The 26436-nt window shown below is 47.6% G+C and overlaps 2 pseudogenes across 2 annotated transcripts; both read left to right on the top strand.

Moving 5' to 3' along the window:
* The first annotated feature begins 7488 nt into the window (after positions 1-7488).
* Positions 7489-7854, top strand: LOC308277204 (chromosome transmission fidelity protein 8 homolog; annotated as a pseudogene). Its single transcript has one exon. The product of its transcript is annotated as a chromosome transmission fidelity protein 8 homolog (transcript).
* A 4-nt stretch (positions 7855-7858) lies between these two features.
* Positions 7859-9429, top strand: LOC308277340 (annotated as a pseudogene). The gene is made up of 2 exons: positions 7859-8503; positions 8543-9429. The product of its transcript is annotated as an uncharacterized misc_RNA (transcript).
* The last annotated feature ends 17007 nt before the right edge of the window (positions 9430-26436 follow it).

Raw genomic sequence — 26436 nt, 5'->3', positions numbered from 1 at the left:
ACCTTTCTCCATCCCGACTCCTGTGGCCACTCTCAGCACATAGCCATCACCACTGGACTCTGTCTGAATGTCGCCCATCTATGCACAGCAGCTCATGTACTGTTGTTTCCACTGCAGACCCCAAAAGATATATTGAAATCCTAACCCCAGATCTCTATGGATGTGACCTTATTTGGAAATTGAGTCTCTGCAAGTGTATCTAGTTAAAATGAAGCCAGTAATCTAGTTAAAATATAGCCAGGCGTGGTGGTGCATACCTGTAATCCTAGTACTTGGGAGGCTGAGACAGGAAGATTGCAGGTTTGAGACCAGCCTCAGCAACTTAGTGAGACCCTGTTTCAAAAATAACAAAGGCTGGGGGGTGTAGCTCAGAGGTAAAATGCCCCTGGGTTCAATCCTAGCTACCAAAAAAAAAAAAAAAAAAGAGGAGTCATATTGGATATTGAGATGGGTCCTGAATTCAGTATGACTGGTGTTCTCATGAGGAGAGAAGGCACAGGCGCACACACGGGGAAGACTCCACGCAGCAGCAGAAGTAGAGGCACAGCAGGGATCGCAGGCCACCCCCAGAGCTAGGAAGGCGCAAGGAAGGACCCTCCCCACAGCCTACAGAGAAAGGGGGTGGCCCTGGGACTCCTTGATTGCAAACTTTTGGCCTCCAGAACAGTGAGAGAATATTATTTTAAGCTACCCAGGTTGTGGTCCTTGGTATAGCAGCACTAGGAAATTAATACACCATGGGATACAGGTGTGTTCAGCCAACCTTTCTTCACACAAAAGTGTACAAGGGAACCTTAAGAAGGTATACAGGAATGACTCCATGTAGGGAGGGAGAGGTGGGCAGGAACTCAGGCCTCCTCCCTCCCATCCTGCAGCTGGGGTCAGAGAGGTTTGGGCCATGCCTGGCATCCCCTCCACAAACCACAATTTGGCAGGAGGAGTTAGCAGGATGCCTACAGCACACCTCTTCCACCTAGAGTTGAGGAGGGTTTGTTGTTGTTCCCGTACTGGGGATTGAACCCAGGACCTCACACATGCTAGACAAGCATTCTACCACTGAGCTACATTTCCAGCCCTCTCCTCCGATTGAAATTCAGGTCTTCCTCACTAGTCCTATGATCTCTGATTGATAACTTCACCTTCTCGGCTTCTAAATCAGAGAAATGCAGACAGAGTAGCCCACTTGATGAGACCACAGTATGACTGAGAGGAGGCCTGTTTGAACATCACACACAGTGGGCCAGCCTTGGGCCCCCAAAACTTGTCCACTGAAACCCTAACCCACAGCATTTCAGAATGTGACTATATTTGTAGGTGGGCTCCTTAAGAAGGTAATTAAGAGGTCATTAGGGTGGTCCCTACCTCAATATGATGAGTATTTTTTATAAGAAAAGGAGATTGGGACACAGATATACACAAAAGGAGAGTGCCCACTTATGAGCCAAAGGAGTGGCTGACACCTTGGTCTCAGACCCCCGGCCTCCAAAGCCAGGAGACAATGCCTTGCGCGCCGCCCCAACCCAAGCAACCAGTACCAGCTGGCACACCACTCGAGCAGCCAATGTTAATCTCCCCCTTGAGCTGACATGCCGAGCTCGTTGGCAAGCATTATTCTTCTATCACATTTGATTAATTCTAGATGCACCTTCTTTTCCCATTTGAACATCTGTGAAATGGGGATGCGTCTGGCAGTGGCCGTGAGCCAGGCTGGGCAGGCGCCAGGGCCAGTGTCGCCGGGCCAGGGCTCAAGCCTGGAGGGGATTCCTGGTGGTCAAGAGCAATCTATATTTCAATTACCAAGTGACGTACACACCCTTTGAGGAAGGAACCGGGGTCCTGGTGGTGGTCTGCAATCCTTCCACTGACGTGGCCCAGTAAATTCTAAAAATCCTAGCAGTGGAGTTTGCAGAATGGGCAGCGTGGGAAACCAAGATGAACAGTGGTGGTGAGGACCGAGGACACTCGCATCGCATGCATCACTGTACGTGAACCCTCAGGTGGCACGAGGGACGGGATTACGTAGACGCGCAGACATCAATGGCTGAGTCCAAACCGACTGAGAGAAATTGAACACTGAATGTGAAAGAAGTTCAGGAATCCTTCCATCAGTTTGTTTTGCTTATATGTTCCTCCAAATGCATGCAAATGTGTGATCTATGATAGAATCTACGTCTAAATGAATTTAAAAGAGCTCTTTCAATAAGCATGAAATAAAAATTCTAAATGAAAAAAGCATGGAGTGTCGTTTTGGTGCCAGCATTTTTTTTCTTTCTTAGTGATGCATAAAATAAAAGCGCATCTTACTTAATGGTCAGCTGCTTTATTTTGATGAAATACAGCATTATTTTAATTGCTATCCTAGTTTTAGGCAGGAAGTATGATCATCCCCACTTTACAGGTTAGAAACTGAGGCTAAGAGAAGCGGGGTGACGTGCCCAGAGTCACACACGCCTGGCCTTGTATCTCCCCACATCTACTACCTGGCTACAGTTCCAGCTCTTGCGATCACGCTTTGCTGCCCTTACTTAAACCTGAATTCCAGTCCTGAATCGGCCTCTGGCAGGGAGTTACTGCCAACAAGTTAAATTAGTTGGTTTTTCATGCATATATAATGAACTCTTAGCAATAAATAAGGTTTTACGGGTGGCAGATTTATCCATTTTTATGGTACAAAAGTAAAACTCGCCGGGTGCATACTTCTAACAGGTGCTGCCCCCTCACACCTGCAGATGTAAATCATGGTGGCGTGGGACAGCCGCAAACAAGGCCTGCCTGGAGGCCAGGATTACAAGACCGCCCATAGTCCCAGCTTCGAGGAGCCCACATTGCACACGGGCAGAATCTGCAGGCAACGCAGGATGGAGACAATTTACCGGACGCAGCACAGCTATGGTGAAGCCATAAAGATGGTGTTTCAGAGGATTAGAGCAGCCCCCAGGACACCGGCATGAAGCCTCTAAACAGACATGAAATGTGTCGCAGAGAGAAGGAGCGGGCAAGAGAGAAGCCACTCTGGGGATGACACACAGCATAGACGTCCACAGAACACTGGACCGAGGAAGCAAACCTTTTGAGACTAGTGTTTTGCATCAGAATCATCTGGAAGGCCGTCAGAGTACAGATTGCTAGGCAATTCGGACTCAGGAGATCTGGGCTGGGGCTGGAGATTCTCATTTGTACCAGCAAATGCCAAAACCACCTGTCTGTGAACTCTGTTTTCAACACTAGTGTCTAGATTACATTTGAGCAAAGGCACAAATACCTTACATGTTACCTGGTATCCTAAAACCACCAGCAGCCCTCCCAGTAGCGCATGGCATGCTATATCCTGATCTGAGAGCCAGCGAAGGCAGCCTGCATGCAAGAGCACAGACGCTAGGGTTCAGCTCCCTGGATAACTCCAGGCAAGATGCTTAACCACCCAGAGCCTCAGTTTTCTCCTCTGCAAAGAGGGGTTGATAATAGCGCCTGGAAGGTGAGTGTGTTGTGCTGGGCAAGCGAGTTATTACAGGCAAAGTTCTCTCTGCTCAACAACTGTAAAGCTCAGTGATGCTTGTTTCTATTTTTGGTTGTTGGTGGTGGTGTCGTTGTTCTTCCCCTCTACCACCTGTTGGCACCTCCCAAAAAATGGAGCTCGAGAACAGCATCTCTAGAAAGAAATGTGCAGAGGAGAGGAAATGAGAACAGGCTAACTAAGCAGCCGCTTGTTTTACTTGCTTAAAAAAATTGAGTAGGAGAGCTGAGGGGCGGCTCGCAGACGGACCAGCTCCCCGCTGCCTCTTTCTGCTTCTCTCTTTATCATGGCTAGATCCCAGTGACCCTTTGTCTTCCCCTCCTCCTCCTGCCCTCTCCCCACACCCACCTTGCTCTCCATGCCTCTACCTGTAGAAGAAAACAAAAGCAATTTCAAAAGAGCATTCCACTCTTTACCTCGAGCAGTAGCGACATCCCCCAGACGTTTCTATATTGTTGTACTTGCTCATTACTATGTTGTGGGGAGTACCCTGGGGTAGAGAGAGAAGCCCAGATTTTAATCATATGCCCCTAGGTTTGGATCCCAGCTCCACCTCTCGCCAGCCCTGTGGCCCTAGTGGGTAACCTCTCAGCGCTTCCGTCTCCTCACCTGGAGAACACAGGTGCCGGGCTCAGGCTCCCCTGCAAGCAGAGCCTGAGACAGGGATTTGGGTGCCAGTGTTTACTAGAGAGGTGATTCCTGGTGGCTAGAGAGCAAGACACAGAGGAAAACCAATGAAGGACATTCCTAGGCGAGTGCCGGAAAATACAGGGGCTCAGCTCTGCCAGGGACCCCAAGGAGGATGCAATTTGCTACCCAAAATAGCCTCTCCCAAGGAGGAAGTTGGGGACATTTATCCACCTGTTTCCAGTCCCCACTGACTGAGGGCCCCCTGGAATGTTAACTTCACCCACTCAGGGCTGCTCTTGAAGGTGAACTGAGCAGGTCTACAGCCGAGGCAGAGAAGTGGGAGGTGAACCATGGCTTAGGGTGTAGAGATGCCAATATGGAACTGTCCTCTACATCTAAATTCAGATCTGAGCCAAGGAGATGGAACACAGGGTACTGTCAATTTCAAGGCAGCATTTAACCTCTGCAAGAGTGACGTAAGGAGGGCACAAGTCAAGGCATGTGAAGCAACTGACCCCTCCATGACCCATGACACTCTGTCCCCTTCTGCTTCCCTTTCACCTGGCTAGGCTGGGAACCTGGCCCACTCTTGTCTTTCTGTCCCTGTCCACCCCTCCCAAATGTAACCTCTGACTCAGTGCATAATAGCTGCTAGGCAAATACAAAGTTCCAAGAATTCTTCTCTCCTAAGAAAGCCCTTGACTATTCCTTTTATTCTTTCATTCATCTGAAACATATTTGTGACACTCCTAGTAGATACCACATAGTGATGAGCTAGTAAAATATTGAGACTTGTTTGGTCTAGCAGCAGACATAACCCACACTAACTCTTCCTTTCTATGATGAGCTCTCTGCTAGTAAGAGGGATGAGGCAGGTACCAAGCATCTTAGAAGAATGAGTTACAGGAATGTCAGACCCTGGAAAATAATTCTTCATGGAGATGCCAAGCAGCTCCCCCTTCTGTAGGACCACTGAAGAAAACATTCACATGTTCTATGGGGGCAGCACTCTGTAAACTTGTGCAGCCTGACACCTGGCATGGCACCAAGGTGGGATTCCCAGAGGAGCTGGGCAGTGTCACTGAGCCTTCAGGGATAGATAGGAGCCACCCCATGGAGATAGGGATGAAACTGAGGGAGAAAGATAGAGTGGACAGAATATCAGAGGCAGGCATGCCTAGAGCTGTAACAGCCACTAGTATCTGTCATGAAGGAACTACGGGTCAGATGTTGTACTGAGCTGGTTACTACATGGACTTACTTACCCCTGCAGCACCCTTATGGGTAGGTGCTATTACGCTCTCATTTTCCAAATGAGGAGCAGAGGTGTAGAGATGCGCAGTAACTGGCCCAAGTCACATGGTTAGAAAGAGGAAGAGCCAGGATGCACAGTCAGTCAGTCAGTCAGTCAGTCAGGCTGGCTCCAGAGCCTGCATCTTTAAACCCCCATAACCCTTCTCATGATCACTAATGTAGGAAGGCACTTTAAAAATATGTTCTGACTCGTTATCTCTTTCACCATGGCAACAGCAGCTGTTCCCATTTTACAGATGAAGGACTAAAAGTCTTGAGACTCATCAAGGTCATACAGATGGTGAGTGGGGACACCAAGACTTGAACCCTGCCCTCTGGCCTCAGACTGAGGATGCTGTAGCCAGGGGCCCGCAGCCTCTTTCCTCCTGCTGTGCTGCACTGGAGGTGAAGCGTCTAAATTTAGATCATTACAAGGAGCAGCTGCAAGAATATCCTGAGGCTGTGAATTCAGCCTTGCACGCAATTCACCGCAGAACCAGGGGAAGGCCAGGAATAAGCAGGTGGAAGGAGGTCCTTGATTCTAAACAGAAATGGAGCTGATCAAACACCGCCCAGGCACAAATAGAGACAGCAAGAGGAAAACCAGACTCATCTTGAACCCCGTGTACTCAGGAGCTTTTCCCAGTACACTTTTCCCAGGGCCCACTGGTGGGAAATTGCCATTTTATGGCTTCGTTTATTTTCCTGTGTACTTTGCCAGGCTCCATGTTTCACCGAGTCCTTCTCACCTCTGTCCAATTCCACAGACTGTTGAGCTGGAAACAGTTCCAGCCTATTCAGACCACATTAGGGGTCCGTGGTATCAGGGAGCCTGCTGGACTCCCCAGGCAAAGGAAGCCTTGAGTGTGCTCCTCTGCTGGGCTCACTTGGTCCTCTCCTGCTGAGACTCTGCTGGACTCCTACAGCAGGGAAGGCCTACTGTTCACCCAAGTGCACGCTTCCGTTCTCTGGTACAGAGTTGTCTCTAGGAGCCCCGAGGCAGGAACTGTATTTCCCGGCTATTCTCGCAGCTAAATGAGGTCATGTGACCAGTTATTACCAATGGAATATGAGTAAAAGGGATAGCCATCTCCCCTGGGCAAGACAGGAAGCAGATGTGTTTTCTCCAGTCTTTCTTCTGCCTGGATGAAGATAAGAGGAAATGGTGGGGCAAAGGAACCTAGGTATCCATACAGCAAAAAAAAACTTGCATTTGATTACTAAAGTGGTGGGGTTATTTGTTATAGCAGCAAGCAGAGCTTGAATTAAGTATCTCCCTTCTGACCCCTGGCAACCTCAGCTCCCCATGGAGGAGGATGTTGGAATCCCACTTGCTCCCTGAGGAGGGCTGTAATCTTTAACTGCTCCCTGTTGTATGTAGGCCTCACTCTCAGAGATGGGTTCCTGACTCAGTTTTCCTGAACAGAACAATAAATTTCTCTCAAGACAGGGCTGACTTGTCCCAATCCATTGGCCAACATCAACATGGACTCTGGCTCAAATGCTATAAGTGACGGTTACAGTTAGGGTTTAAAATGTCTCACAAAAACTCAAGTGTTGAAAGCGTGATGCTCAGGGCAGCAAAGTTCAGAGGCTGGGCATGGCTGGAGGAGGTGGCTCGCTGAGGGTGTGGCCTTAAGGACTATACATGTCCCTTCTCCTTGCTCACTCTCTCCACTTCAGCCTCCATAGTGAGTGAGCAGTGTCCTTCGACCATGCCTTGTCATCATGGTCTCTACCCTGGAGCGGGTTGACTGTGGACTGAACCTCTGAAACTGAGCCCAAGGAAATTTTCCCTCAGTTGTGATCATCAGGTATTTTGGTCACTGCAATGGGAAAACTAACACACACACACACACACACACACACACACACTCACACAGTCTTGAGGTCACGACCCAGAAACTGTTACTGTATTCTGCCCCCAGAATGGACCCCTTTGGGCAGGCAGTGCTTGCGGCAGCGGCGGTGATGGCGGCGGGGGGTTCAGTTGTCGCCTGTTGGCCGCCATTGCAGTTTACTCTCAGTTGCATCTTAAAGAAGGAAGGCTCATGGTGCAAATTGTTATTTCCAGTACGGGGGCTGGAGGCCTGGCAGAACGGGTGCCGGTGGAGCTACAGGGGGGGGATTGAGGCTCGCGACAGCACCGGATTAGCTGGAAACCTCCTGGGAGACCTACAGTACACCACTGAGGGAATCCCTGTGCTGACCGTGGGGCATCACACCCTGTATGGGAAAATCATCCACCTGGAGAAACCTTTTGCCGTCCTTGTCAACACGCTCCTGGGGAGCAGGACTGTGATGAGCTTGGCCACGGCACTGGCACCCGGTACCTGGTGACAGCACTCATCAAAACCAAGATCCTTTTCAAAACCCGCCCCAAGCCCATTATCACCAACGGCCCCAAGAAAGTATGAAAGAACCCCGGATTTTCCCCTAGAGAGCGGCCACCTTGACGGTTCCCTGGGACCACAGGGGGTCCAATTCTGAACACAGGCCACCCACTGGGTGCGAACTCAGACCCTTTCCTCATGGCAGCTGGTTCTCTTGGTGGAAATCTGGCCCCATTTTCAAGGAGCCCATCTTCTTTTCCAGCTTCGTCAGGCCCATTGGCTTCAAATCCGGGACCTTGCCCCACTGGTGCTCGTGACCCAAGCATGACTTCTTTTCCAAGAGGGATGAATCCTGCTGGTACAGGTGTAGTTTCCTTTCCAAGGCCAGGTGGCCTTTTGGGCCCAGGACCAGGACCAGCTCTAAACCCTAGAACAGGGGGTCTTCCAGGCCCAGGGCCTATGTTTAACCCCAGATTAGGAGGTCTTCCAGGCCCAGGTCCTATGTCCAATCCAAGGGCGGGTTGTCTCCTGGGAGCAAGTCCTGACCCCAGAAGTGGTGGCTCCATGGGCCCTGGATCTGGACCCAACCTGAGAACAGGTGTCTTGTTACCCTCTGGGAATGGTCCTCCCAATCCCAGGCCAGTTGGCTTGGGCCCTGGACCAAGTCCCAGCCTGAGGTCAGGCTTCTTAGGTACAAACGCTGCCCCTAGGTCAGGTATGTTTCCAGGCCCAGGTATTAGGCCAAAACCATGAACAACTGGCATGGGTCCAGGTCTTGGGCCAAACTCTAGGGCAGGAGGCCTGGGCCCAGGCCCAAATCTGGACACCAGAGCAGGTGGCCTCTTGGGCACAGGATCTGGTCTTAAGAATGCCTGGACCTCAAGGCCTAAATCTTGCCCCCATTCTAAGAGCAGCAGGCCTTTTAGGAGCAAATTCAGCTTCTTTCTCACAGGCTTCTGCAAATATGGGCACAAACCCATCCTCCATGGCAAGAGTACCTGGCCCTATAGGTCCAAATATGGGTCCTGGCTCTCGTGGAATTGGCCTTTCAGGGCCAAATCCATCTCCCATGTCACAGGCCCCTGGCCCCATAGGCCCTAATTCAGATCATTTCTCAAGGCCAGGTAGCCCCATGGGGGTAAATGCCAACCCCTTTCCAAGGGGGGCAGGTTCAGGAGGACTGAACCCAACTGCCTTCTCTCAGTCAACTGGAACATTGGCTTCAAACCCAGGGACCTTCTAAAGGTCTGCTGGCCTCCAGAGCTCAAGTCCGGCAATTTTCCCAAGAGCCTCTGGGCCACTAGGGCCCAACCCATCTAACTTCTCAAGGGCCACTAGCCTTCAGGGTCCAAGTTTAGCTGCCTTCCCAAGATCATCTGGTCCACTAGGCCCAGGTCAGGTTGGTTTTCCCAGGTCAGCTGCTGGGCACCTGGGTTCTTCTCCAGCAGGCCCTGTGGGTATCAACCCAGCTCCTTTTGCCAGGCCAACTGGTACCCTGGGTCTAAATCCAGCTTCCTTTCCAAGGATGAACGGCCCTGCAGGCAAAAGTATCATCCCATTTCCTAGAGTGGGAAACCTCCCTGGCACAAACCCAGCTGCTTTCCCCAGACCGGGGGTCCAATGGCGGCCATGTACCCAGATGGAATGTTACCCCCTTAAGCAAAACTTTCCCTCTAGGACCACCTTGTTTTCCAAGCACTGGTTCTGAGTAGGTAGGAACTTCCTCTTAGGTAAAAGGGTTGATACAGTTCTATCTACTGTCTGAAGAACACAATTGGGGCTCAAGTTCCAAAGGGCCATCTTTTTCTTCTGCTTCTTTCTGGACTGAAGGGGAAATGTTATTTGTGGGGTAAGGACCATGGCAGGTGAGAATGATCATGGACTCAAGAGAAAGTATCTCTGGCCTTTTGAAACCTGCTATGTGTTTGTCCCATGGTTTTCTGCCCCTATTTTCTTACTAGTTTATTGAATTGTTCTTGTGGACTTTTCCTCAGGGATACTTGGCCTGCAGGTCCCAATTCACGTGTAATCCCCTGCTCCTCACTGAGAATCAGCTCACTGCTCTCGAGAGATGTTGCATTGGTGAATGGACCACGCTTTGGTAGCTCTGACCTGGGCAGCTTGGACCTAGTCATCTTTTACTGCCAGACTCTTCCCTGGGGGCTTGAACACAGAACAGGGAGGCGGGCAACCACTTCATGCACCCACCAAATCAGTTTCCACTTGACTGGGCCTGCAGCTACATTCTCCTGGGACTTAGAGGCCAGACTTAAGGCTCCTCTGCTCATCCAGCTTCCTTCTCCACTGGTACTCCCAATCAAAGAACCTCAAAATTTAAACCAATATGGAAAGCCGGACATGATGGCGCACGCTTGTAATCCCTGCGCTTGGGAGGCTGAGACAGGAGAATCTCATGGGTTCAAAGCCAGCCTCAGCTACTTAGTGAGGCTCTCAGCAACTTAGTGAGACCCTGTTTCCAAATAAAATATAAAATAGGTCTGGGACTATAGCCCAGAGGTAGAAACCCCTGGGTTCCACCCCCAGTACCACAAAAAAAAAAAAATAAAAATAAAAACCCGATGTGGATGGGAATATGGGGCTTGGGTGGGAGTGGGGTGAAGGGGGTAAATCACTGTGCTGTGTTCAGCCTGACGTGAAGGATGGTTGGTTTTTCCCACATTGTACCTTTTCTTACTGTTTCTCTAATAAATGGGATGAGAGGGGGGAAAAAAAGAATGGACCCCTTTGGTGTTGGCATTGAGTGGGTTTGAGCCCACAATCACTAGCCTTACTATTGGCTTGAGACCAGAGCCTTGAGGGAGGAATGGTGTAAGAGGAAGACCACGCAGCAGAATTAGAAGAACCTCTAACCAAACCTCGAAGGCTTGGGATGTTGGTGCACTCTTTGGTTTGTCCCAGAGGCCTTCCCACCTCAGTCCTCTCCATCTTCTCTCTACCAATGTGCCTCCTCCCATCAGCTCCACCCAGGCCTGCTCCACAAATGTATGGTGCTCCTCAGCACCCTGTGTATGGTGCTCCTCAGCATCCTGCTGTCTCACTCCAGAGGGCCCTCCTTTTTTAAAGCAGGAGCTCAGAGCCCAGCTCTAGCTAACTGCCATTTCTTGCCTACTCAGCACCCCTCCCTCTTCTCCTGGAAACCACCCATTATGGGGAACATTATCCATAAGGTAAAATTAGAACCAAGCTTACCACATGTTCCCCAAGAGGAGTAAAATGAAAGTGTTGGGGGCTAATCTTGGAAACTTAAAATGTAGGCACCCAGAGATGTCAGATCTCTTTTCTTCCATGAACTGCATGAATAACTTAAGTTTAGGATCTTCCATGGTCATCTTGTTCCTGCTTTATCTAGAATGGAGTCAAGAAGCAGACCTCAGAAATTAGTCAGCAGTGTTGGCACATACCTGTAGTCTCACTGTTTGGGAGGCTGAGACAGAAGGATCATAGATTCTAAGCCAGCCTCAGAAACTTAATGAGACTCTCAACAACCCAGTTTAGACCCTGTTTCAAAATAAAAAATAAAAATGGCTTGGGGAGAGTGTAGCTTGGAGGTAGCATGTCCCTGGACACAATCTCCAGTGTGAGAGAGCGAGAGCAAGAGTGAGAAAGAAAGGGAGGGAGGGAGAGAGGGAGGGAGAAAGAGAGGGAGGGAGGGAGGGAGAACTGTGAGCTGTTGCTTGAACCCCTTGATGTAGACAAGGTTGGCTCCTCACCATTTCCCCACCAAGGGGAAACCCTTCTGCAAGTGTTGACTGTACTTGTTGACTGCTAACGGCTCACGGTTGTACCTTCTTTAAAGTCTCGTCCCAGCCATAATAACCACTTTGCCTTAGATTCCTAGAAGATTATGTATTTTGGAGGCAGACCCAAGCCAATGCCCGCCCAGCATGGGCCCAGCTTCTTGCTCTAGAGTGGCATGCCTCTGTGAGAGCTTCCCATAGGATCAGGCAGAAGCTATAGACTTCTCCTCCTTCCACATCTGGCTTCTGATTTATACCCTTGAAGTTCCTCCTGAAAGTGTCCCCCCCAGAAGATCACTTGCACAAGAATTCCTATGCAAACTCTGCTCCTAAGAGAATCCAATCTAAGACATACCTAGATCAAGACATGCATGAAGCAAGAACCATGGGCTTTCTAGTCTTTAGAGCTGACAAATTCTCTTTTTTTATGCAAGCAGCTTGGAACTGAGTTTCTGACAATTGTGCTTGACCTCAAAGACCTCTTATTTAGTGAAAAATAAACCTTCACGAGGCATTCCTTATTCTCAATATCACCCCCACCATCCATTCAGAGTGAGGTATGCCTGCAGCCTGCTTGGCTCCCGGACAGCCATGTGCCTGGCCTGTGCAGGCAGATGCATCCCCACACCCAACACCCCCATGCTGCAAACTGAAGCTACCACACCTCCCCTCACTTTATTCAGTGCATGATGTTGAAAAGAACTGCCAGGTCGGGCCCGATTTCAACTGCAATAAAAAGGACCAACTGCTTAGTCTCTCTTCAGTCTGTACTGAATACAAATAATACTCGTATTTGTAATAAATGTTTAGAGAAAAATCGCTTCAGTCCCTGGCTCCAGAGCATTGTGTGCCTTTCAAGGATTCTTGCATCTGACTGTTATAATGCAGAGATTGCTGGCTATTAGGATCTGTCCTGAAATCCTCCAAGATCTTGGCACTGTATGGTATTAGAAAATGATGGTGTTTTGCTGTGTCACCACAAAAAGAAAGATTAAACAGAAAGCGGGTTTAATAAATAAAGTTGAAGGTTGCTGAGCCGAACAAGAGAGACCACTCTTCATTCCTATGGCCAATGCCTTGAAATGCCTAGAATGAATTACACATACTCCAAACTCCAGAACCACCCGTCCCTAGCACTTCTAGCCATTGTCTCCCTACGGTGGGTTGTGGGTTTCAGCTGACATTGCATATTGCTATGTTTTGGATGCTAAACATCCATTATGGGTCTATCGAGGTAAAGGCTTGGTGCCCATCATGGCAACGTTAGGAGATGCTGTGGACCTTTAGAAGCTAGAGCCGGAGCCGGGCGTGGTGGCGCATGCTTGTAATCCCAGCATTCAGGAGGCTAAGACCCGAGGATCGCAGTTCATGGACACCCTCAGCTATTAAGTGAGGCCCTTCACAACTGAGTGAGACCCTGCTTCAAAATTAGAAAGAATAGGAAGATGGCGACCGAGAAAAGCGGGGCTTAAGAGTCCCGCTAACAACCAATCTCCATTACCACAAAAAGAGCGCCTTTCATAGCCAGAAAACACCATCACCAGAAAAACAAAAAAAACCACCAGGCTCCAGAGAGAAAGCGGACTGATAACAGAGCTCAGGGCCACAGAGAGACACACGCGCCCGAGGACGCGGCAGCAGCGCCATACTGCCGGCGGCAGCGGCGAATTCAACGGACGGCTACAGCAAGCCAGGTGAGCCGCTGCGGAACAGCCAGGCGGGATCTTTCGGCGCAGACAGCATTTAAAGCTCCCAGTGGCTGAGCTCAGCACACGCTGCAGGGATTCAGAGTGGAAAACAAAACCAGAGAAGAAAAAATACGCCAGCCTCATGGCCGAGGGCGTGGCAGAGGCGCCATATTGCCACCGGCGGCGACGGCAGCAGCAGTGAATTCACTGAGTCCAGTACAGCTACATCTGCGTACTCAAGAACAGTGAGTCAAATTGCGGGCCACAGAGGAGAAATCGCAGTATTGTGCCTCCTGGGACTTGACCCAGTGAGGGAGTGGTGGTGGCAGAGATATCACACCATAGGAGAATGTGCAACCTGGCACCCCCCATAGTTTAAAGCAGCCTCTATCGACTCTCTGGGTCGGAGACTCTGTGATACAACACAGTAAAGAAGTAGTGGGGTCTGAGATAATACAGACTCGAGATCCAGAGCACCTTAAGTGAAGCCATAGTGACCCAAGGGAAGAACCCAGAGAAGGCACAAACCTCCGAAATCATGGGAAAGAGGAATAACACTGGAGTAATGAATGTGCACAACCCCACAACATCAGAACCTGATAAAACAGAAAATCAGAGATTTCTAGAAGATCAAATCAGGAAAATAACTGTAGAAATAATAGAGGTGCTTCGAAAAGAACTCAGAGAGAGCCAAAAAGAGATAAAGGATGCAATTAATGAAGTAAAGGCCTCAATTCAAAGCACAAACAACCGATTAGACCACATGGAGAACAGAATCTCGCTCTTAGAAGATGAGCAATCCAAAAATGAATGCATAGTTTCTAATCTAGAAAAAAATTTCCAACAGCAGGAATCTGATATTGAAGAAATATGGGCCCATCTTAAGAGAGCTAACCTAAGAATAATTGGAATAGAGGAGGGTAAAGAAAGTGATACCAAAGGGATCAACAATCTCTTCAAGAAGTAATAGCAGAAAATTTTCCAAATATAGAGCAAGAGGTTGATACACAGATCCAGGAAACTTATAGAACTCCCTTTAGACAGGATCGGAGCAGAGGATCCCCACGCCATATAATTGTCAAAATGACCAATGTGGAAGCCAAGCAGAGAATCTTAAAGGCAACAAAAACAAAGGGCCAACTGACATTCAGAGGCAAACCAATTAGAATCACTCCAGACTTCCCAAACCAAGTCATGAGAGCCAGAAGGGCTTGGAGTAACATATTCCAAACTCTGAAAGAAAACAACTTCCAGCCCAAAATTTCCTATCCAGCAAAACTTTCTATCAAATTAGATGGAGAAATAAGAAGCTTCCATGACAAACAGAAACTGAAGGAATTTATGTCTTCAAAACCAGCGCTAGAGAAAATACTCAAAGAGATTAACTACAAAGAAGAAATAGGTAACACTCACCAGAACCAGAGAAACAAGAGTTTCCATCCAACAGACAACTAAGATTGGTTATCTGTGGAGATTCATTATTTATGTTAGTCTTTTACCTATCTCTAAGTTGTATTGTTTGCCTTTATTGTTGTTAATTTTTAGGATTTCTAGTTGGAATATTAATATACCTTCAGATATAGCATTTGGAAATATTTTATCCAATTCTATTAGTAACTTTTAACTCTGTTTACATTGTCTTTGGATATACAATATTTTTTTTATTTTTTAGGGAGTTTGTATATTCTTCTGTTGCCTGTGCCATTGAAATCATATCCAAGAAATCACTGCCAATTTCAGTGTTGTGAGGTTTTATGACCCAGATTTTCTCCTAAAAGTTTATAGTCTTAAGATTTATATTTAGGTCTTTTATCTATTTTGAGTTAATACTTGTATGTGGGATTAGGTAAAGGTCCAATTTTATTCTTTTCCATGTAATTATTATTTTTCAACAATATTTAGTTAAAAGATTATTATTTCCACCACCAAATGTTCGTGGAAACCTTGTCAAAAATAACTTGACAATATAGGGAAGAATTTAGCTCTAGGCTTGTATTTAACTCCAATGGTCTATATATCTGCCTTTAGAACAGTACTACACTGTTTCAATTATTGTAGCTTTATATGGTTTGAAATCAGAAAATATATATCTGCTAGCTTTGTTCTTTTTCAAGATCATTTTGGGTATCTAGAATTCATACTCCATATTAGGATAGATTTTTTTCTGAAAAATAAATATATAAATATATGATAGTTTCACCTAAAAAAACAGAAAAAAATATGCTCTAGTAAGAAAGAAAGCAAAAAGAAATATTGAAATGCTATCTTTAAATCATCAAACGCTTGGTATCAGACAAATGAAACTGTTATGTGAGATTATCATTTTTAATTTTGGATAAATTGCTATAATACTAGATGTCAACCACTAAGCCAAGCATGGGAAGGAGGGATGGGGAGAGAATGGGGTGGGGATCGGGTGGGGGCTGACTGGGCGATGTGTGCATGTATGTCTACAAAAGTTTGTATCCCACTATGATGTATGAATACAGTGCACCAATAAAATAAAATTAAAAAAAAAATAGAAAATAGGTCTGGGAGTATAGCCCAAAGGTAGAAAGCCTCTGGGTTCTACCTCCAATACCACTAAATAAATAAATAAATAAATAAATAAATAAATAAATAAAATATGGCCAGGGTGTAGATAAAAAAAAAAAATTAGAAAGAATAAGGCTAGGGGTATAGCTCGGAGGTAGATGCCCCTGGGTTCCATCCCTGGCAAAGAAAGAAAGAAAGAAAGAAAGAAAGAAAGAAAGAAAGAAAGAAAGAAAGAAAGAAAGGAAGGAAGGAAGGAAGGAGGCAGGCAGGCAGAGCCTTATGGGAGGCCCTTAGACCATTGGGAGCATGCCCTCAAAGGGGATTGTGGGGCCCTGGCCTCTTCTTTATCTTCACTTCCTGGCTCAGGAAGTGAGCAGTCTGGTCTACCATGCATTCCCACCATGATGGGTTGCCCTTGCCTGAGGCAGAAAGCCATGAGGCCACCTGATTTGAATTGGAACCTCCAGAAAGTGAGCCAAAATACACCTTTTCTCTTTATAAGTTAATAACCTCAGGAACTGTGTTATGGGAAATCGAGCCTATTAATACAGGTATAAACTTCAGGCTCTCCATTAGTCAGTGTATGACCATAAAGCTACCATCCACTGGGAATATCTTACCAAATTTCCATAAAGTCAGTAAATCATAACTGTCATCCTATTTTTCAGAGGAGAAATCCCAAGCACAGAGAAGTTGGACAACTTTCCCAATGCCACATCAGGAATTGACAGAGCTGAGATTTGAACAGAGGCTTCTCTGAATCCATGAGCCATGTTGTGCTCATGAAGTTGCACTGCCCCTGTGTCAAAGAATGTGTTCCTCTTTAAAAGCTTGGTAACTTTGTATGGAGCACTGTGAATAAAGCTGACTTGTAATAAAGATTTTCTCTTTTTTGTTTGTAGCACTGGGGATTGAACTGAGTTGCAAAGGGCCTCACTAAGGAGCTGAGGCTGGCTGCGAACCGCGATACTCCTGTCTCAGCCTCCAAATGCTGGGATTACAAGCGTGCGCCACCACGCCCGGCTTCAATAAAGATTATCATTCTAATATAAACCTTTTAAAGTCAGGGTGGCCACAAGAATTCGCTTCACCCTGTAGCTATCAAACAGGACAATCCTACCAGTCTGGAGTGGTGAACAAAACCTAACAATGGCATTCAGGGAGGAAAACTACGAACCCCACAGCTGGTTCAAAAAGTATTCATATATCAAAGGGATAAGATGTAACATTAAAGTGGGTCTACCATGTGATATGAACGCCCAGAGTGTCTCCTTTTGTTTGAGGCAGCTAAAACTGAACACAGGAGCCTAGATGGGGTGAGCACTTGAGAGCACCAGGTATGTGACCCAGGGGTCACAGCCAAACTGCCTCATGACCTCAGAAGGGGATGCAGGGCTCCCGCCACCTTTGTACCAACCACTTTACTTTCTTGCCTGTAAAATGGGGATCATAATACCTCCCTAGAGGTCTGTTTGGAGATTTAAACCACATCATTGACATGAGAGATCTTAGCATCGTGCCTGGCTCATATGAACTGCTTGCTATATTTGATTCTGAATCTGAATGAATACAACACATGCACTTCACAGATGAAGATGCTGAAGCCCAGGGAAGGACAGAGACATTCACGGCCACACAGCCCGTTTGTCTGGCTAGGAGCTCCGCTGCTTCAAGGGCCTAAGCTTCCTTCTCTCTCCATATGGCCTCCTTCCCAAATCTAGGGCAGAGTGGCCTGTCTCCACCAGGCTGCACTACAGAGTAGGCATGTCAACACCTCCTGGGTGAGGTGGTTCATAGAAGGCCTCCTGATACTAAAGCCAGCCCAGCAGGGAAGGGGTACAGGACGAGGTGAACCCCATGAGCAACAATCTCCTGCCTTCTTTCTTCTGGGGTAGGAGCTCCACCTGCCTCCTGCCAGTGTGACCTTACCTATCCCCTTCAACCTGAGCTGGGATGGCTACCTAGACAGAACAGGGAAGACAGGACATTCACAGGAACTGACTCCAGGGGCAGAGGCCAGTCATTAGAAGCTAGCCAGGCCACCTCACCCCGGAGACCTGGACATCCACAAGTCACAGAGCCCAGGATCCACTCCCAGTCACTTTTTGAAACCAGCCTGTCCATCAAACAAGCCCAAGGGGAGTCCAGCCGGGAACTCCTGCTCCATCGCTCAGCTCCTATGCCAGGCCAACCAAATACCCGCCTCCCCACTCCATCTCCGCCACCTCCCTGCAGCTCTCCCTGCTCAAACCTAATCTCCTTCCTGATTAAACTTTCTCTCCCTTCCATTTGTAATCATGCCCAGGGATGTGAGTTTTGAAGCCCCATATAAATATGTGCTTTAGAATTAAACTGGTTCAGCAATTCTTGACAATGATTCCTCAAAAATTAAGCCCAGACAATTTGTTGAGCTGGAGCACAGCGTCTGAAACATGCATGATGGAGAGGGGAGGAATGTTCAGAGCCCAACAGCTTCATAACTAGGGCTCCTCTGAGGATGGGCACACGGGCTTTGCAGGCACATGCTGCCCCCTGGCAGTACTTGGGGTTAGTGCCAGCCCGGAGCCTGGAATTTCACAGGCCATCCAAGTGAAACAGAATGCCACCCTTCCTGGACGCAACCAGGCACCCTGGCCTCCACCTGGAGGGGACTCTCAGCTCTGACGGGTGGATGTGAATGTGTAAAAGGGAGAAGGGGTGTGTCTGGTGCAGCAGGCATTAGGAAGGGATGAAGTACTGACACGCGCTACAACACTGGCGATCCCCGAGAGTGTTGTGCGAAGCCAGACACAGAAGGCCACAGATCGATTGCATGACTCCATTCATATGAAATGTCCAGAACAGACAAGTCCAAAGAGACAGCAAGTGCGTGGTTGCCAGGGGCTGGGGAGCGGTGGGGAGGGAGAAATGGGAAATGGTGGCTAAAAGGGTTTTATTGAGGGGTGATGGAAAGATTTTAGTACTATATAATACACAGTAATGATGGTACAGCATTGTGAATGTACCCAATGTCACCAAATCACATATTTTAAAACGGTAAAAGCGGTAAATTTTATGTTATCCATACTTTCCCAGAATAAAAAATAGGTCACAAAAACAACCCCGAGCTTCATTTCTTGCTCTTACTCCCCCCATCCCCCATCATACACCCTCAGATTTGTTGTTAATATTTCTGAGTGTCCCCAGAGCATTCTGTGCTGTCTGGTGGCACCGGCCAATTCCTTCTCCTGGGACCAGGTGCACCGCAGTCCTGTCACCTGCACATGCGAAGAGCTGCCACACCACCACCTGGCTTGGGGGGCACTGGGCTATGTGAGGGGACTGGCATTCATGCCAGCATCACCTCTTCCCTGTGGGAACTGTTGACATGAAAGTGGCAAACTCCCAGAGCAGGCTGAGGGGGCTCCTGGTGGTCTTTATACCACCACCTTCCTAGAGAGAGACCCCAAGTGGGGCTGGGCATCTACTCGGTGACCTGTGACTGACACTTTGTCAAACTTAGAGTAACTCCTCCCTGGTTGGATCCAGCATCCTGAAAGCAGACTTGTGGACCTGAAACACCTATCCCTAGGGGCTCCTTGAACCCAAATACTGATAAAAACCCTAACAGGCCTGCCCCGAGCACCCCATACCACCCTCTGGACACCTTGAATCCCTAAGGAGGGCCCATTTAGCTTGAGCACCTCAAACACTTCATTTAGTTTTCACGTGCTTATGAAGCACAGGCTACTACTTCCATTTTGTTGCTGAAGAAAGCAAGGCTCAGTGAATAAGAACCATATAGGGAGTCTGTGGCAGAGTCAGAACTCCAAACCTGGCCTCCAGCCTGTTCTTGGACCCCAGAAGCCTCTGGAAGTTGATTCCCATCCAACAGAGACCAGAAGGAAGGGAACTCTGAGCCGTGATTTCCTCTCCCACAGCCTGGGAGCCCAGCCAGGTCCAGCAATGGGCAGACTCATCTTTAGGGCCCAGTACCAAGCCAAGCTCAAGCCCTCAGGTGCACACATCAGTGCGTGTTTGCTAAGATGAATCAGGTGGGACTGGGATGTAGCTCAGTGGTAAAGCACTTGCTTTGCAACTGCAACACCCAGGGTCCACTCCCCAGGAGGAGGAAGAGGAACCACCAGTTGCAGGCTTCACTGAGGCTAACAGATCTAGCCTGGAAAATGATGTCGGACCTGAATCTTTGCTTACAGAGCACACTAAAGAATGAGTTAAAACATCTAGGGCCTTAGGCATCCCTCTCTCCCCTTCCTTGGCTTTGGCTCTGCATCACACACACACACACACACACACACACACACACACACACACACACATGCAGGAAACCAGTCTCAGCTCTCCAAAATTCTTTACAGAACAAGACATTTATCTCAATGGTTTTCCAGGTATTCCCCACTCACCTTGACCTTGAGCAATCAAACTGTTCTTAAAGGGACTGAAGAGTTGCTCAAAATTCTCAGACTCACCCTTAAACTGTTCAGATTAATTTTCTCCCACATGTGCTGAATGACAGAATTGGGTTTCAGGACAGTCTTGCCAGATCGGGATGGTGGGCCAAATCTAACAGTGGAATCCAGAAAGAAAAAACATGAATGCCACACTTTGCCCAAAAGCTGTTCATGTACCAAGCAGAGCACAACAGTAAAGTGGATCCACATGTGACCTGAATGCCCCAAGGGTCAATGCCCTACAGGATGGCGCCCAGGGGAAGGGAGGCTAGAGGGCCCATCTCCCAGGATCTGTAACGTCCAGGCTTCCTATAGGGTTCTGCACTAGTGGGAGGAGTGGAGAAGAAAGAGAATTTGAACCCAGGGTAATTCTACCTCTAAGCTACACTCCCAGCCCTTTTTGTATTTTTATTTTTTTGAAACAGGGTCTTCCTAGGTTGCTGAAAGTTTCTCTAAGTTGCTGAGGCTGACCTCGAACCTACTACCTTCTTGTCTCAGTCTCCCAAGTATTAGGATTACAAGCATGTGCCACCATGCCTCCCCTCTCAACAGGAGAAAAGTGGTATGTTCTTGGAGGAGTTGAACTCTTACTTTCTCCCATGATTAAACCTGGTTCTAGCCTGTTCATCCTCTTAGTGGCTGGCATCACTGTGTCCTCTGACTCTATCACCAGTCCCCAAGAGGGAAACAACAAAAGGACCTGACCTCAACTCTCCCTCCCCTTCCCCTTCCACAGCTGGGCAGCAGAGTCCTGTCAGCTCCACCCCTTAGCACCTTGGTGGCCTCCCTCCCCTTCCAGCCCATCCACATCTTACCCTGGCTTGTGCAGTAGCCTCCTACCTGGTCCCCAGCATCTAACCTGGCTCCCAACTTCTTATTGACCATTTTTCATGTTGTGTTCAACCTTGTCCCTTCTCATGAAAAGTCACTGGCACAGTCATGCCTAAGATTAACGCCAACACACCAGAGAGACAGTCTCCTGTCCACCCACCCATCCTGCTGTTTCACCCTCTCAGCCTCATTGTCCTAATCTAGGAGGGGCATCATCTTTCCTCTTGGCCTTGAAGGTACCATGTCTTCCAATGGAAGCACCACTGGTTTCCACTTCCCACCAGTAAAACCCCTACTCACCCTTCAAGGCAAAGCTCAACCATCCTCCCTCTGAGAAGACACAGTCTGATCCCTCTGTCTTCGAGGCTTATCCTATACACTTCCCTGGGCCTGTAAATGGGCATGTCTCCTCTCATAGACTGTGAGATCATTGAGGACAAACTTGTAACTCCCTGTGCCCAGCACTGGGTTTTGCACATAGTATGCATTAATAAGTGAGCTCAGGATAAATGGATACATGGCTGGATGCATGGTGGATGAGTGGGTGCATGGATCAATGATTACTATGACTATTTCAGATTCAGCACAATCACCCACCTCTGATCCACTCGGGGAGCCCAGGCCTAAGAGTTGGGGATATGAGTCTGCCATTTCCTTGCTTGGTCTCTGTCCCCTTGAGCCTGTGAAGATGCGAGCATCTCTCTAGAGTGGTTAGGATTGGATTCCTGAGATTTCTCTACCTTCAGCCCATAGGAGATGGGAGCTCCTTCCCTAGTTGCGTGGAAGGCCTCCTGCTTTCATTGCCCACTAGTCACTCAGAGTCTCTCTTTATCTTTTTCCAGTGTGTCAATGGAGCTGAGCAACAGCCCCCATCCCATGCCTCTGGGTTTAGCCCCACATTTTTCACACATTTGATGCTTTGCACCACCTACAGCTTTCCCTTCCACCAGAATACCATCCCAGCTGGCCACTGGTGAAGGTTTTCACACATACACTTCTACTGTGTGGTAGGGGATATCTGTGCCTCACCTACCACCAGGGGTAGAGTCTTCATTGCCAGCTGGGTGGCAGCTGACCCACCTCTAAAACCTCACCTTCGCATCTGCTTTCTCAGACCATGCCTGGCACCAGCTGTCCCAGTTTAGATTGCTCAAGAGGTTGACTGTGAGTTAGAGGTGAGAGAGAGGCTCTGTGCGTGGTGCTCTCTGCTCAGCCTCAAGACCCAGGAGATATTGATTAATATAATGCCTGCAGCTGTAAGCTATTTATACACAATAGTTCAAGCTCAATATAAGTGCATTTGTTTTCAAACAAAGATAAAAGAGAGATTTGGGATCCTCAGATGGCTCTCCTCCAAGTGTTGACTCAGGGAGCCAGGCTCCTTGCAGATAGAAGTGATCTTCACCATGCAGCTCCATAATCTCCAGGCTCCTTTTTGGCATACATGGAATGAAAATGGAGGACAGGAATGGAGGATTTTATGGTCCTGGCCTGGGAGCGGCACCCATCACCCAGTTCATATTTCATTGGCTAGATGAACACATTACATGGCCATACCTGACTGCTAAAAAAAAGTCTAGGTGCCCAGAAAGGAGGAATAGAGCTAATCGGTGCCTATAACATTCAGGAATATAAGACTTTCTGTTCTGGTAGAAAGTCAAAGTAGTCTTGGGTATCTTTCTCTAACCTCAGATCACTGTGAATGCAAACTCATTCTATACATCTTGGTTTTAAATGCTGGCTTCCTGGACAGGTCTGTAATCCCAGTGCCTGGGAGGCTGAGACAAGAGGATCATAGGTTCGAGGCCAGCCTAAGAAACTTAGCAAGACTTCCAGCAACCTAGCAAGTCCCAGTTTCAAAATAAGAAATAAAAAGAACTGAGGATGTAGGTTTGGGGATAGAATGTCCCTGGGTTCAATCCCCAGTGCCAAAAGAAAAACAATTCTGTCTTCCTGCTTTCCAATCCAGACCTTCCATAGCCCTCAGCCTTCTCTTCAGCTTCCTACTAAAGCCTCTCCTACCCCATCCATCAGATACCCAAGCAGCATCCACTACAAATAGCATATGTGAGACATAGAGCCATCAGCAAAGGAAGAAGACAGGAGGAAGTTTTGGCTCAAGACCCAAGCAGCATCCTTATCTCCAGGAGAAAGCCATAATGGCTTATTTCTTTACTTCTTCAGTCTCCTACAGTAACTATGACAGTTTCTTACAACATTATTTTTTTAAGATTCCAACACTCCGAGGATCAGCAGTGGACAAGTTAATGAGAAATACAATTGGCGCTGTTAGGAGTAAAGAGCTGATCGTGGTGAAATGCGAGGAAATCATTGCATTTATCTAGGGTTTGTCAGTTTAAGTGCAGGAAATTAATGTTGGGGAAACACACATGGTCTTTGAACCAAGGGGATAAGGCAACTGCTTCTTCCTGCTATTTTTTATAACTTATTAAATACACATAAATTAAAATGCCCCTGAAATTCTGTGTTAAGATACCTTTTGAGCCAGGTATGGTGACGCAAGCCACTAATGCAAGTACTTGGGAAGCTGAGGCAGGAGGATTGTGGTTTCAAAGTCAGCGTCAACAACTTAGCGAGTCCCTCAGAAACCTAACAAGACTCTGTTTTCAAATAGAAAATAAAATACAGTTGAGAGTGTATCTTGGTGGTAAGATGCTCCTAGGTTCAATTGCCAGCAGCAGTGCGCACACACATGCACACACACACACACACACACACACACACACACACCTTTTTATGAATAAGTCATACTTCCATTCTGAGATGCCAATTTGAGCCTCCATATTTAAATCCCTTTCCTCCAATATGCCAATAGAAATAAACAAAAAATCTAGAGATGTAATGGAAAGAGTCTATCTCCATGCTAGAAAACACAGAGGAATGCTTTCCATAAGCCAGGATCATTGTTGCATGACTATGAGACATGATGTAGGTGGTGCTACAGAAATGCCAGCCACGCAAATTCAATATAAGTGCAAGAAAAACCCTATTCAGAAAGTGGAAAAGGTAAGCCAGGTGTGGTGGTACACACCTGTAATTCCAATACTTGGGAGACTGAGGCAGGAGGATTGCATGTTTAAGGCCAACCTCAACAGTTTAGCAAGACCTTCAACAACTTAGTGAGACCTTGTTTCAAAATAAAAAGTAAAAAGGACTGGGCATGTAGCTGAGAGGTATAAAATGTCCTTGGGTTCAATCCCTGTACCAAAAAAAGTAGGCAAGGTAGATCTCTGTTAGAACCAGAGTTCCTATTCTCCCACTACCACCAAAAGTCTGCAACTGTAGATAGAGATGTGATACCTATGGCAGGAGACAGATACTAATCCCTATGAGCTTAGGAACAGCAGACTTAGACACTGCACAGTGTCCCCTGCTGTCAGGTGTCTCTCGGCACTTGCTTATGTCTGTGTGTGCCAGCCTGACTTCCTCCAGCACCTCGGATGTTTCACCCAAGGGCTCTCTCTAACACAAGAGTCAGCTTTGTCCAGGTGAGGCAAACCAGAAACATCTATCCTGGGAGGCAGGTGTATCAATACGTAAGCTCCTGCATCGCTCAGGTGGGATGACTCTGAGGCATGGGCTCTGTGCTGCTTCCAGAGTTCCCTAGTGGTGCTGAGTTCTGGGGTCTGTAGTGGTGATCTGCTTGATTGTACATCTTGCACAGGATGCTTTTCCATCCCTGTCTCTCTTCCTCCCTCTGTGGGAGGCTTCCTCCTTCTGTGTGCCGATGGAGCCCCTCTCCAATAAACTACTTACCCTTAAATTGTTGTGTCATGATCTTCTTCTGGGGAAAGCCAAAGTGGGAACCTAACCCCAAACCTTCTGAAGGGATGATGTTTAGGACCAATAAAGCAAAAACTTTGCGACAGTAGGGTCTCAGGGTGGGCAGTGGAAGCCAGACATGGTGGCATATACCTGTCATCCTAGTACTTGGGAGGCTGAGACAGGAGGATCACAGGTTCAAGGGCAGCCTCATCAATAGAGTGACTCTCAACAACCCAGCAAGTCCCTGTTTCAAGAAACAAAAAAATATGATAGGTCTGGGGGATTGACTTGGAAGTAGAATGTTCCTGGGCTCAATACCCAGTAATGGTGATGGTGATTGTGTTAGCTAATGTTAAATTAGCATGGACAAAGAAAGGATCCAGTCAGTTGATGTTTACCCTTTGAAGTGCCTACAACCAGACATGCATGCACACAGGTAACTAGACTCTAATTCTCTCTATTTGGGGAACACTGGAGCAAAAACCTTTATAATATCTCACAGCACCCATCTTGATTTTTTTTTTTTTTTTTTTGTGTGTGTGTGTGGTACTGAGGATGGAACCCTTCTACCTCTGGGCTACACTCCCAGACCTTTTTTATATTTTATTTGGAAACAAGGTCTCTTAAGCCACTGAGGCTGGCTTCGAACCTGCGTGATCCTCCTGTCTCTGCCTCCCAAGCGCGGGGATGACAAGCATGCGCCACCGTGCCCGGCAGCACCCATCTTGATCTTTAACAAACATAAATCTCTCAAAAAATAAGAAAAAGTTTTGTAAAAGTCACCTAACCTATGAAACAAGTTGGTGGTGAAAACAACAGCCCAGTTCTCTGGAGTCTCTGCCAATGTTTCCCTGCATAGACATTTGAGAAGACTTCCAGAAACCCTCCGTAAATCTATGCAAGAAGATCCAAAGACACACTGTGAGATGCTAACATTAGGGGAAGCTGAGTGAAGGGTGTGTGGGAGCGCTCTGCGGTGTTTGCACCTCTTTATAAATCTGAAATTATTCCAAAATGAAATATAAAAACAAGACAAGACTAAACAAAACAAACATTGCCTCTCTGGAAGGAAAGCTCTAAAATCAGGAAATATTCAGCTGGAAAAGAAAATATGATCATCAAAATATCTAAATTAGTGGGGGTGAAACAATGGGTCGAATACTGCCAAAGCCCAAGGTAGTCATCTGAGTAATAAGCATGAGCAGTTCCCCAAGCTCAGAGGAAAAGGCTGGAAGATGAATACGATGAGACAAAGGAGGAGGAAAGGGGAATGAATCCGGGAGGCTCAATCACCCCCACTCGGAGTTCTAGGAGGAGGACACGGGACAGATGGAGGAGAAGCGATAATGGGAGGAGTAACAGAAGGAAAATTCCCTCAATCATAAGCAACGGATTTGCTCCCAAGGATGGCAAGTAAGTACTAACGGGAAAACGTCCAGCAGTCAGTGCTGTGGACAGGCGCCAAGGCCGCGCTCCCAGGCCACGCCTGAGCCCTTGGCATCTACCCAGGTGCGGGCAAGAGAAGCGCAAAGGCACTGGCTCGCCTGTAGTTGCGACACAATAAAGGCAGCAATGGAAGAGTCCAAGGTTTCTGGCGTTGCTCCTAGTGACTTCCAT

The sequence above is a fragment of the Muscardinus avellanarius genome (assembly GCF_963383645.1).
Source record: "Muscardinus avellanarius genome assembly, chromosome: 19".
Lineage (NCBI taxonomy): Eukaryota > Metazoa > Chordata > Mammalia > Rodentia > Gliridae > Muscardinus > Muscardinus avellanarius.
Note: the sequence above shows the minus strand (reverse complement) of the source record. Positions and strands in the feature narration are given on the sequence as shown.